Source organism: Phodopus roborovskii, unplaced genomic scaffold (assembly GCF_943737965.1).
Source record: "Phodopus roborovskii unplaced genomic scaffold, PHOROB, whole genome shotgun sequence".
In the NCBI taxonomy this organism is placed as follows: Eukaryota; Metazoa; Chordata; class Mammalia; order Rodentia; family Cricetidae; genus Phodopus; species Phodopus roborovskii.
This window is the reverse complement of record NW_026125390.1, coordinates 73,291-85,290: the sequence shown is the minus strand read 5'-3', so window position 1 is coordinate 85,290 and position 12,000 is coordinate 73,291.

The window sequence follows — 12,000 nt, the reverse complement described above, 5'->3', positions numbered from 1 at the left end:
AGGTTCAGTGGGGTCTCTATAAAGACTTGCCCAATGAGTCTAAGAATAAATAATACACCTTCCTGAATGAGAATGGGCTGCTTGCAGAGGTTAGTGAGTTTCAGGGAAGGTGTTAAAATTGATCGATCGGTTGATTAATTAGCTAATTAATTAAAATTAAGTCTTACTGTGTAGCCCTGACTGGTCTGAAACTTGCTATGTAGACCAGACTGGCCTTGAACCCACCTGCTTCTTCCTAAGTGCTGGGATTAAAAGCCTGAGCCACCTTACCCTCCCCTTTTAAATTTAAGTTGCATTTTTATTTTCTGCATATAGCTGTGTGTGGGTTCACCATTTCTACAGCATAGATGTGAAGGTCACAGGAGATCAGTTTGTTGGGTTCTCTCGCTCCACCATGTGAGTCCCAGGCATTGAACTCAGGTAATCAAGCTTGGTAGAAAACCCCTTTACCCACTGAGCTACCCATTTTTTTTCCCTTCTGTACAGCTTTGGAGCCGGTCCTGACACTAGCTCTGTAGACCAGGCTGGCCTCGAACTCACAAAGAGCCGCCTGCCTCTGCCTCCCAAGTGCCGATTAAAGGCGTGCGCCACCACTGCCCAGCTCTGACTAGTGTTGTAGCACACTAATAACTAATTTTAAATTGGATCTAAGGGAACGCTAAGTTAGACTGTGCAAGTATGAATGATGCCTGGCTTGGACCAGATAAGAGGGACTGTGTGTGTGGGGTATTACCTGAGCATCCATCTTCAGGCTCTTCCGACAGGCTAGCCAATTTTGCAACTACTCTCACCCCCACACAAGTTCCAGACCTTTGAGGACAAAGGATTTATTTATAGGAAACAATGAGAATACTTAGAAGAGCTATTAACTTGTTGTCCCTGATCTTTTGTCCTGCAGCCCTGAGCCCTGAAAGCGTCTGGAAGCCGTGGACCAGCCAGACCTTCAGGAGGAGAAAGGAGCATGGCAGTGGTGAGTGATAAGGCCCTAGGTGGGCTGAGTGCTGCAGAGGAGATAACATTGGATAGGGCAGCTGAGGCCTCGCAGAGGAGAACTTTAGAAGCCGCTGGCTGACTTATAAATTGACCCGATAAGCAGGTCCTTGGACTGGGATGAAAGAGGTGTCACAGAGAGATTAATCTGATGGCCTTGGGCCACCAGTTCACGATCTTTCTGGGAGCACTGTGACAGTGGGGTGCTCGGAGACTTTGGCAATAGCAACAGGGCCTAGCCTTTCAGAGGTGGATGTAACCCCCCCAGTGAAACCCCTCTGCCGCTTAAATGACAGGTGGCTTCCTTGGAGTTCATCTTCCTTAACCATAAGAATCCCAAGGCTTAGGGAGATGGCTCTGTGGATAAGGGTAGATGCTGTCAAAGCCAGCGGACCGGAGTTCAACCCTGGGACCCACACGAACATTGTGACATGTATGTCTTCCCAATAAATAAATAAATAAAAAAATAAACAGAATGAAAACATTTTAAAAAGAAGTAAAAAGACGTATTTATTTTTCTATTAGGAGCTGTTATTTATATATTGCAATTATTAGGGCTTTATCCTGGACCAAAATACAAAAATGTGCACTTCTCTTTTTCTTTTTTAAATTTTGTTTTATTTTTCGAGAACAGTCCTGACTGTCCTGGAACTCACTTTATAGATCAGGCTGGCCTTGAACTCACAGAGATCCTTCTGCCTCCGACTCTGCCTCCTGAGCGCTGGGGATTAAAGGTATGTGCCACCACTGCCCAGCTAAATGTGTACTTTTCTGATGAAATACCAGCTTTGCATGGGGCATGATCAGACCATGGGCTTGAGTTCTTAACGTCTTCTCTCTGCTGTGAAGGAGTTTACGGGGTGGCAGGTTTGGAGACATTGCAGTCTGTCAGGCGCTGGGATGGATAGCGTCACCCCAGCACTTGGGTGGATGCAAGAGGATCAGGTACTCACTCAGCTGCGGGAGATCCTGTCAAAACAAGCGAATAAACAAGCAGGAGTGGAGGTGCAGGAAAAGTAGGATCTAAGAGATTTAAGGGAGCTGTCTGGTTCTTGCTCTCACCAGGCAACCTTTGGGTCAGGAAATCAAAGCAAGGAAGAAATCCAAGATGGTACCAAGGCTTAAAAGCGAGGCCCTTGTGGGGCATAGTGGTGACTCCCACCATTAACCCCAGCAGAGGCAGGCAGAGCTCTGTGAGTTCCAGGCCAGCCAAGGTTCCACAGTGAGACTCCATGTCTCAGACTTACAACAAATAAATAATAAATGCAAAAATAAATAAACCCAGAAGTATAACGACAGGATTTCATGCTAGTTCCAGTTTAAAAAAAAAAAAAAAAAAAAGAAAAAACAATAAATCAACTTGTAGTCAACTTAATCACCATGTATTACTCTTTTTATTCATTTATTTAATTTTTACTTTTTGGAGGGGATGTTTGTTTGTTTTGCTTTTGAGACAAAGTCTCACTATGTAGCCCTGGCTGGAACTCTGTAATGTAGACCAGACTGGCTTTGAATTCATGGATATCCCCCTGCCTCTTCAGTACTGGAATTGTAGGCTTAAATTGCATTAATTAGTTAGCTAATTAGTTAGTGTGTGGGTGGGTGCCTTGATGTGAGTGTGTGGAGGTCAGAGGATAACTTGAGATTTGGTTCTCTCCCTCTACCATGGGTCCCAGGGATCGAACTCAGGTCCTTAGGCTTGGCAGCAAGGGTCCTAACTGCTAAGCTGTCTCAGCATCCCCAATGGCTACAGCTTTTCTATATCACCGGCATTCATTTGCTGGCATCTTGTTTAGGGCTTGCATCCGTGCTCTTACATGTACTTTTCTTTCCATATGCAGCTCTTGCCTCTTTCCCTCTGTGCTGTGGGGCTGATTTTGGAGCTCATAGGTAGGCTGGACTGGCTGGCCAGCAAGCTCTCTTGTCTCCGCCTCCCCCGGGGTTGGGATTCCAGTCATGTGCTACAGCATCTGCCTTTTACGTGTGCTAGGGATCCAAACTCATGAGCTCATGCTTGCATGGCAAGTACTTTGCTGACAAGACAAAGCCACCTCCCTACCCCAAAATGACCCCTTCCCCCCTGATTTCCCTGATCTTTCCCTCTCTCTCTCTCTCTCTCTCTCTCTCTCTCTCTCTCTCTCTCTTTGTGTATATTCTCAAACTCCCTACATAGACAACAACCTTGGGAACCTTGAATTTCTTCTTAAATTTTTTTAAAAATTATTTTTAGTGTGTGTGTGTGTGTGTGTGTGTGTGTGTGTGTGCGCGCGCGCGTGTGTGCGCGCGCACATGAGCGCAGGTGTTTGAAGAGGCCGGAGGAGTTGGATCCTCAAGGAGCTGGAGTTAAGGTGGTTGATAACTACTTGGTGTGGGTCTTGGGACTGGAACTCAGGTCCTCTAACTCCTGAGCCATCTCTTTAGCCCTTAAATTTATTTTCCTTTCTTTTAAAAAGATTTTTATTTTATTTTGAGACAGGGTCTCATTATGTAGCTGTGGATGGCTTGGAACTCAATAGTTGAGGCATGCTGGTCCCAGACTCCCAGAGATCCTTCTGCTCCTGGCCCCTGAGTGCTGGGGTTAAAAGTGTGCACCACCACGCCTAACTTATTCTCACTTGAGTGGAGGGGGTGTGTGTGTGTGCATGTGGGTATGTGCACAGGGATGCAGGCACCTGTGCCTACCAGACTTTCAGAGCTGGAGTTGTAGACGGTCGTGAGCCACTCGATCATGGATTCTCCTGGGAGAGCAGCACAGGCTTTTTACTGTTGAGCCATCTCTGCAGACCACAACCTTGCCTTTCTGATCTTCCTGCCTCTATATCCAAAGTGCTAAGATTATGTCAACATACCGTCATGCTTGTTTTACGTAGTGCTGGGAATCCACCTGGTTTCCTTCCTGCTAGGCAAGTGTTCTATCAACTGAACTAAATGCCCAGCCCTAACATGGCCATCATTTAAATTTTTCCTTTGCGTTTTTAAAGAAATTTATTTTTTACATTCCAGTCCCAGTTCCCCCTCCCTCCCTCCTCCCGACCCCCTACTTCCTCCCTACCCTCCTCTCATCTGCTCCCTCAGAGAGGGTAAAGGCCTCCCCCTCGGAAGTCTACTAGGTCTGTCCCATCACCTCGGTCGAGGCAGGACCAAGGCATCTGTCCACCCCCACACCCCCTGTGTCTAGGCTAGGCATGGTATAGAATGGGCTCCACTAAGTCAGTTTGTGCATTGGTGTTAGATCTTGGGTCCACTGCCAATGGCCTGTTTAATTATTTTTTAAGATTTACTTTTATTATTTTGATTATGTGCATGTGTGTGAGGCGTGTAGGTACAAGTGAGTGTAGGCGCCCTTGGAGGCCAGAGGTATTGGCTGCTTCTGGAGCTTGGATTACAGGTGGCTGGGAGCTGTATCATGTGGCTGCTGGGAACCAAACTCAGGATCTTGGAAGAGCAGGAGGTGCTCCTAACCACTGAGCTCTCTCCCCAGTCCCATCCCCATGCCCCCCCCTTGAGACAAGATTTCACTATGTACCCTTGTCTGGCCTGGAACTTACTATATAGACCAGGCTGGTCACAAACCCACAGAGATCCATCTGGCTCTGACTTCTGGGCTGAGATTAAAGGTGTTCACTACCATCTACAGACCCAAATAAATAAAAGTTAATAAAGCAAAATAAAATTAGTAGAGAAGTCGCCCCTCTTGATATTCTCTGAGTTGGTGATTACACCTTTCTTAAATGCTTGTGAGACTGCCTGTTTGCTGCTGAAGGCTAGCCCAATGTGCAGGTGAAGGCTAGCCCGGTGAATCAAACTTTTACTTGAAGAGAAAGTGGTTTAAAAATAAGGAAGAGGCATTACTCCACTCATCACAGGAAGTCCAGAGGCAGCCTCAGGACTGCTCAGTCAGGAGCTCAACAATGACACCCAGGAGGGAGATCCATTCTGGTAATCTACTAGGCCCCATTATTCACTGCAAGATGGCAGAGATTCCCCCAGCATCGCAGCCCAGTGGTTAGGAATGTAGCGCTGCGGTAGCATTTATCTGTGACCTCTCTGCTGAAGCAAGAGCATTGGCAGCCCAGGGTACATAGTGAGTACCTGGTAAGTCAGAGCACACAGCAGAATCCTGTCTGAAAAAGGTACAAACAAGACAAAAAGTGGGCCATGCATAAATGTGGCCTGATTGCTACAGTGCTTACCTATTTGCCTAGCATGTGAGAAGCCCCAGGTTCCATCCCTAGCAATACATAAACTGGCAATGACCTACTATTCCTGCACCGGGAGGCAAAGGCAGAAGGAGCAGAGGTTCCAGGCTGGGTCAAGTTTAAGTCTAGCCTGAGCTACATGATACCTTGCCTCAAAAGAAAAAGAAGTTCAAGGTTATCCTCAACTATCCACCAAGTTAGAGGCCAGGTTGGGCTCCATGGGATGCTATCTGAAGAAAAAAAGGGCAAGCCAGGCGGCTCAGTGAGATTGCTCAGCAGTGGGAAGCACTTACTGGACAAGCTTAACGACCTAGGTTTGAGCTGGGTGTGGTGACGCCTTTAATCCCAGCACTCTGGGAGGCAGAGGCAGGCGGACCTCTGTGAGGTCGAGGCCAGCCTGGTCTACAAAGTGAGTTCTGGGACAGCCAGGGTTGCTACACAGAGATTCCCTGTCTCAAACAAAAGACCTGGATTTGATTCCTGGAACTCACAGTGGAAGAAGAGGCACACCAGAAAATGTCCTCAGGTGTAAACACACACACACACACACACACACACACACACACACCAAATGTAATTTGAAAATTTAATTGAGCATAGTAGTTCATGCCTTAATCCCAGCACTCAGGAGTCAAAGACAGGTAGACCTTTGTTAATTTGAGGCCAGCCTGGTCTACCTAGTGAGTTCTAGGAGATCCAGGGCTACATAGTAAGGCCTTGTCTATAAATAAGTAAATAAAGTAAATAAATCATAACACCATATAATGGGGCCTGTAATATGGCCAGCAAGCAAAGACTCTTGCTGCCAAGCCTGGTGACCCGAACCTACGTAATAAAAAAAAAAAAAAAAAAAAAAAAAAAAGAGAGAACTAATTCTCTCATGCTGTCCACTGACTCCTACATATGCTGTAGTATGCACATGCATGTCAGAATACACATACATTTAAAATAAAACATAACCGTTTTAACATGGAGGTAGGTAGGAGGCCCTGAGTTAGTCCCCAGCACTGACTGAACTGGTCACAGTGGCATGTGCCTGTAATCCTAGAATTCAGGACATAGGGTCAAGGGGGATCAGAGGTTCTTGGGCATCTTCATCTACAAAGTGAGTACGTGGCTGGCCTGGACTATAGGAGACACTGTCTGAAATACACCTATGGGTATAGATATCTTTGCTTTACAGCGGGCACATGGTAGTACATACCTGTAACCCCAGCCCTGGGAGGGCAGAGGCAGGGTGGCCATAGGCTTGAGACCAAATGTGTTCACAGTGAGTCTAAGCAGGTAGACCTTGCCTTAGAAGCATGAACAAAAAGACAACACCAGTTTTTATTTATTTGAGACACAGTCTTTCACTAAAACTAAAGCTTGTTGTTTAGACTAGGCTAACTAGCCAGGAAGCCCCACCTGTCCTGAATTCTACCCCATCTTTGCCATGCTGGGGTTATAGACACCTGCAACTGTGCCCAGCGTTTATGTGGGCTAATCAGATCTTCCTGATTTCCAAACAAGTGCTCTTAGCCACTGACCCCAGGCTAGAATTAGTTTGTAGTCATTCTTTCTTTCTTCTCTTTTGTTTATCTCAAGTCAGGGTCTTACTATAAATAGCTCTGGGTGTCCTGAACTCACAAGATAGATCAGGCTATCCTGGAACTCACAGAGATCTGCCTGCCTCTGCCTCCTGAGTGCTGGGATTAAAGGCGTGTGTCACTATACCCAACCTTCCTTTCTTCTTCAAATTACATTTTATCTATTCATTGTACTCTCCCCCTCTCTCTCTCTCTCTCTCTCTCTCTCTCTCTCTCTCTCTCTCTCTCTCTCTGTGTGTGTGTGTGTGTGTGTGTGTGTGAACACTCGGGGACCCTGGGGATTGAACTCAAATGGTCAGTTATTGTATTAAGTGTCTTTACTTCCAGAGTCATATCACTAGCTCCAGAGTTTCTTGATCAATAGGGAAGCCTGCCTGGAGGCTGGATGATAGTCTTTGTCATTTAAGATTGGGGTGGGAAGAAACATTCCTGTGTGGTTTTGTCTTGTTCTTTTAATATTATGTTACATGGTACATTGTGTGTGTATGTCCTAAGAACAATATAGGCGTAGTTTGTTTACTTATCTTTTGAGACAGGGTCTCACTATGTATTCCTGGGTGGCCTGGAACTCACTCTATACCCTCTTCTGTTTTTGGAGTGCTGAGATTAAAGTCATGCACTACCATGACTGGCCAGAATGTATTTTTTTTTTAATTAGCAAAAATATCAGTATTACCAAAAGCTTCTGGAGTATTGCCTCTTTGTAATTCTAGAGTCGTTTTGCTATGAAAATCTCCAAAGTATCTGTCATTGAACTTTGTCCATAGCCATTCCAATCCCCTCAACCTCCACCCTGCCTTCCTCCCAAGATTTCCATGTTTTCTTATCTTCTGTCTTTCCCTCCCTCCCTTTGAGATAGGGTTTCATGTAGTCCAGTCCGGCTTCAAGCTCACTAATTAGCTGAGTGTTCATGTGCTCATGGAAGCCAGAAACATTGGATCCCCATGAAGCTTGGTCCTGAGAACCAAACTTTGGTCCACAAGAACTCTTTGTTGTTTGTTTGTTTTGAGACAGGGTTTTTCTGTGTAGCCCTGGCTGTCCTGGAACTGCAGACCAGGCTGGCCTGGAACTCAGAGATCCACCTGCCTCTGCCTCCTGAGTGCCGGGATTAAAGTTGCCTTTGTTTTTAAAGGCTCAGTAACTATTTTTGTTTAATGGATTATTCTAGCTCATGTTGGCTGGGAATTCTATAGCCCAGGTTGTCCTTGAACTTTGGGAGATTCTCCTAGTAGGATTTTATGTCTGTGCCCAGCTTATGGCATAGTGTTTATTTCTCAATTAAAAAAAAACTCTATTTTTATTTTATGCATAGGAATGTTTTGCCTGTATGTATCTATGTGTATCACATGCATGCCAGGTGCCTGTGGACACTAGAAGACAGCATTAGATCTCCTAGAACTAAGATCACAGATGGCCATACAGGTGCTGGGAATTAACCTGGGACCTCTGGAATAGCAGCCAGCGCTTTTAACCACTGAGCTATCTTTTCAGCCCCCCCCCCCCCCATTTCTCAATTGTAATTAACGTTTGTAAAAACAGTTATAGAAATGGGCCATAAGGAACACATGTTCTTCCACACAGGAAGTCCTGGGTTCAGTTCTAGCCGCTAGTATTTGTTGATGGTTGTAAATATCCGTGAACAAGTTTGACTTTTTAAGTACCATAATCACAACTAACTTTTTTTTTTCTTCCTGTGGGTCTGTGGATTGATCCTAGGGACCTTATAAATTCTGGGTAAGTGCTTTACCCCTGAGCTAAACCAGCTCAGAGAAGGGAAACTTTAGAAAGAAAGAGAGGGAAAAGGAGAGAGGGAGAGAGAGAGGAGAGAAGGAGGGAGGGAGAGAGAGAGAGGAGAGAAGGAGGGAGGGAGAGAGAGAAGGAGGGAGGGAGAGAGAGGATTGTTATTACAGAAACAACTTTTTTTTTTTTTTTTTTTTTTTTTTGGTTTTTGTTTTTGAGAGGAATTAAGAGGACAGGCTACTGTCCTTGAACTTGCTGGCCTTGAACTCGCAGCAATCCTCCTGCCTCAGACTCGGTAAGAGCTAGGATTATAGGTGTGGGCCACCACAGTTAGTCTAGTAACTACTGCCTTTGCACGTTCACTTCACCCCAGTTGTCTGCAAGATACTTTCGGCCCTTTGGTCTTCAAAGCACCCCTGTAGGGGAGGGACCAGAGTTACCACCCACCCGGAGGAAAGAGGAGCGCATGGAGGAGGACAGTCTTGCCTCTGAGTCCCGGGTGTGGACCCAGATTTTGAACTGAGTGCAGCCTTTGTCCCCTTCCTGTTTGGGGTGGTGTCCCCTCATCGGCTTGTCTCTCTCCTCATCAGTTCAGTGATCTGAAGCTACTGAGATGATTGGCCTCACCTGTCATCTGGTTGCCCCTTCTGGGTCTCAAATGGAGACATTCCGGTGATAAAGAGGCGTGGGGGTGTGAGGAGGAAGGAGCCATGGTGTCCCTCTTCCTTGGGGCTTTGCCTCTGGCCTGTGACATTTCATTCCAGTTCTCCACTAATTTGCCATTTCATTGAGTAACTTTTTGTAATTGGATGCACCTGGCCCGGAGCTCCTCCATTTACCCCCCCCCCCCCCCGGTCATCTGCCATCTACCTTCTTATCTTTTCTCTTTGTGAGACAAGCTCTCCTGTAGCCCAGGATAGGTTTGAATTTGGATCTTCCTGCTTCTGCCTCCAGAGTGTTGAGATTACCAGTGTGTGGCATTACGCCCCGGTTTACCCTGTCTTTTTCTTCCTTTCTGGGTTAAGGGATCAACAAGGGATAAATCAATACACACCCTTTGGGACGGCACAGGAGACCTGGGGATGAGGTGGGCAAGAACTGGGGATGGGGGGAGGTGCTCTCCAGCTTCGACTGCTAAGCGCCCACCGACCTTCCTAATTAAAAATGTTTAACTTTTTCTTTCCCTTCCTTCCCTTTCCCAGATTCTTAAGCACGTTTGCCCTGGCACTCTGGGATTGCTCCTTGTTTTATTTCTTTTGGCTTTGTTTTCTGATTTCTCCCACCCCATTTCTACAGTTGCTTACAGATCTTCTCCATTGCTGATGCTAACTCAAAAGGCATGGCTTTCTCTCTTCAGTCCATCTCCTCTTCCTGGCAGCTACCTTCCTTGTTTTTGTTTTTCAAACAATGTTCCTCAAGCTTGAAATTAAAAAGAAGCTTGGGGGGGGGGGGTTAGAGATGTAGCTCAGTGGTGCACTGTACCTACACTGGTACAGTGCAAACTCCCGGCTTTGAACCCCAGTGTCTCTCTCTCCCTGTCTCCCTCCTGCCCCCAACCCTGCTGCAAGGGCATGAGCTCAGGAGCAGACTGGACGGCAGCCTGCCTCCATCACTTGATAGCTATGCTACCTTCCCTGGTTATTTTGTCACTCAGTCTGAGTATTAGCACCCAGCCCTGGCTGAAAGGGGCAAAATAGCCAGGCACTGGTGGTGTGTTTGGTTCTGGAACATAGTACATGGACCCCTTACCGTGGTTGGTGTTTTCAGGGAGGTGGTGAATCCAGAGGACAGGCAGCCACACAGGACTTTGTCTTTGCCCTTAAGGACAGGAAGTTTGGTGTGCATGCCTGTAATCCCAGAATTTGAATGGAGCAGGCAGTAGGACTGTTGCAAGCTGGAGGCTATTCTGCTCTTCATAGGTCAGAGCTAGATAGCAAGACCCTATCTCAAAAAGCTAACAGGGGCATGCAATTGGAAGGTAACGACAGATCAAATCCAGCGTTGATTATATAGTAAATTCAAAGTCAGCCAGGGTTACCTATGACCCTGTCTCAAAAAAGTGTCCACTTACCAGTTGTTTTTTTTAATTATTTACTTATTTACTTATTTTTAAAATTTTGTGTGCATTGGTGTTTTGTATTTGTCTGTATGAGGCTGTCAGATTTTAGCGTTACAGACAGTCGTGAGCTGCCATGTGGGTGCTGGGAATGAGCCTAGGTCCTCTGGAAGAGCAGCCCATGCCCCTAACTGCTGAGCCTCTCTCCAGCCCCCACTTCCCAGTTTTTTAAGTGTACAGTTGGTAATATAAGCATGGTGGTACACACTTGGGAAACGGAGACAAGGAGCTGGAAAGTTCAAGGTCAGTGTGGGGCTATACGTACAGTCAGACAAGGAAACCACTCAACAAAGAGATGACCTTCAGTGAGCTAATCCCATAGTGCCTCATTAGGGTGGATTCTGAGCCCTTGCTGGGTGCCCAGCAGGAAGATGGCCTCCTGCGTATCCATTGTCCTCCCTCAGGGATCAATCCCTGTCTTCTCTCTTCCCCTCCTTTTCTCTCTCCCTTCTCCTTTTCTTCTATTTTTGAGAGTCTCACTGTATAGCTCTGGCTGGCCTAGAAATCTCTACTTGGACCAGGATGGCTTTGAACTCACAGAAATAGACCCGCCTCTGTCTCCAAAGTGCTGGGATTAAAGGTGTGCACCACCACACCACACCCCTGCCTTTTATTAAGTTCTCTCTCTCTCTCTCTCTCTCTCTCTCTCTCTCTCTCTCTCTCTCTCTCTCTCTTTCTCTCCTTCTTCTTGAGTCTTCCAGGCTCTGGCCGGCCTGGAATTGTCCACAGACCTCCTCGGCATGTGCTGTCATGTCCAACTCTGCAATATGATGATTTTTTGTTTGTTTGTTTGTTTTTGTTTTTTGCCTTTGTTGTTGTTCAGAGACAGGGTCTCATTCTAGTCCAGGCTGGTCTGAAAATTTTATTGTAGTTTTCGCAACCTTTGAAGTCCTTTGTAGCCCTGGCTCTCCTGGAACTCATAGGTCAGGTTGGCCTCAAACTCAAGAGCTGTGCCTGCTTCTGTCTCCTGAGTGCTGGGATTACAGTTGTTTGCCATCACTGACCAGTGACCTTGAATTTCTGATCCTCCTGTTTCCACCTCCCAAGTGCTGGACTTACAGGTGTGGTGTAGGACACCATTCCTGGTTCTACAGTGCTGGTGATTGAACCCTGAGACTTGAGCATGCTAAGCAGGCACTCTACGAACTGGATGTATCCTCAGCTTCTCCCCCCCTTTCTCCCACTCCCTCTGTCTCCCCTATCTGGCTCTGTGTGGGGGTGGGGAGTGGCAGTCTCATCAAACCCAGGCTGGTCTGAAGTGTCTGTGTACTGAATCCTGCCACCATTTTAATGCTTCTGGAATCACAGGCTTGCACCATCACATTCGGCTCCATTTGGCTTTTTGTTGTTGCTGTTCCTTGAGACG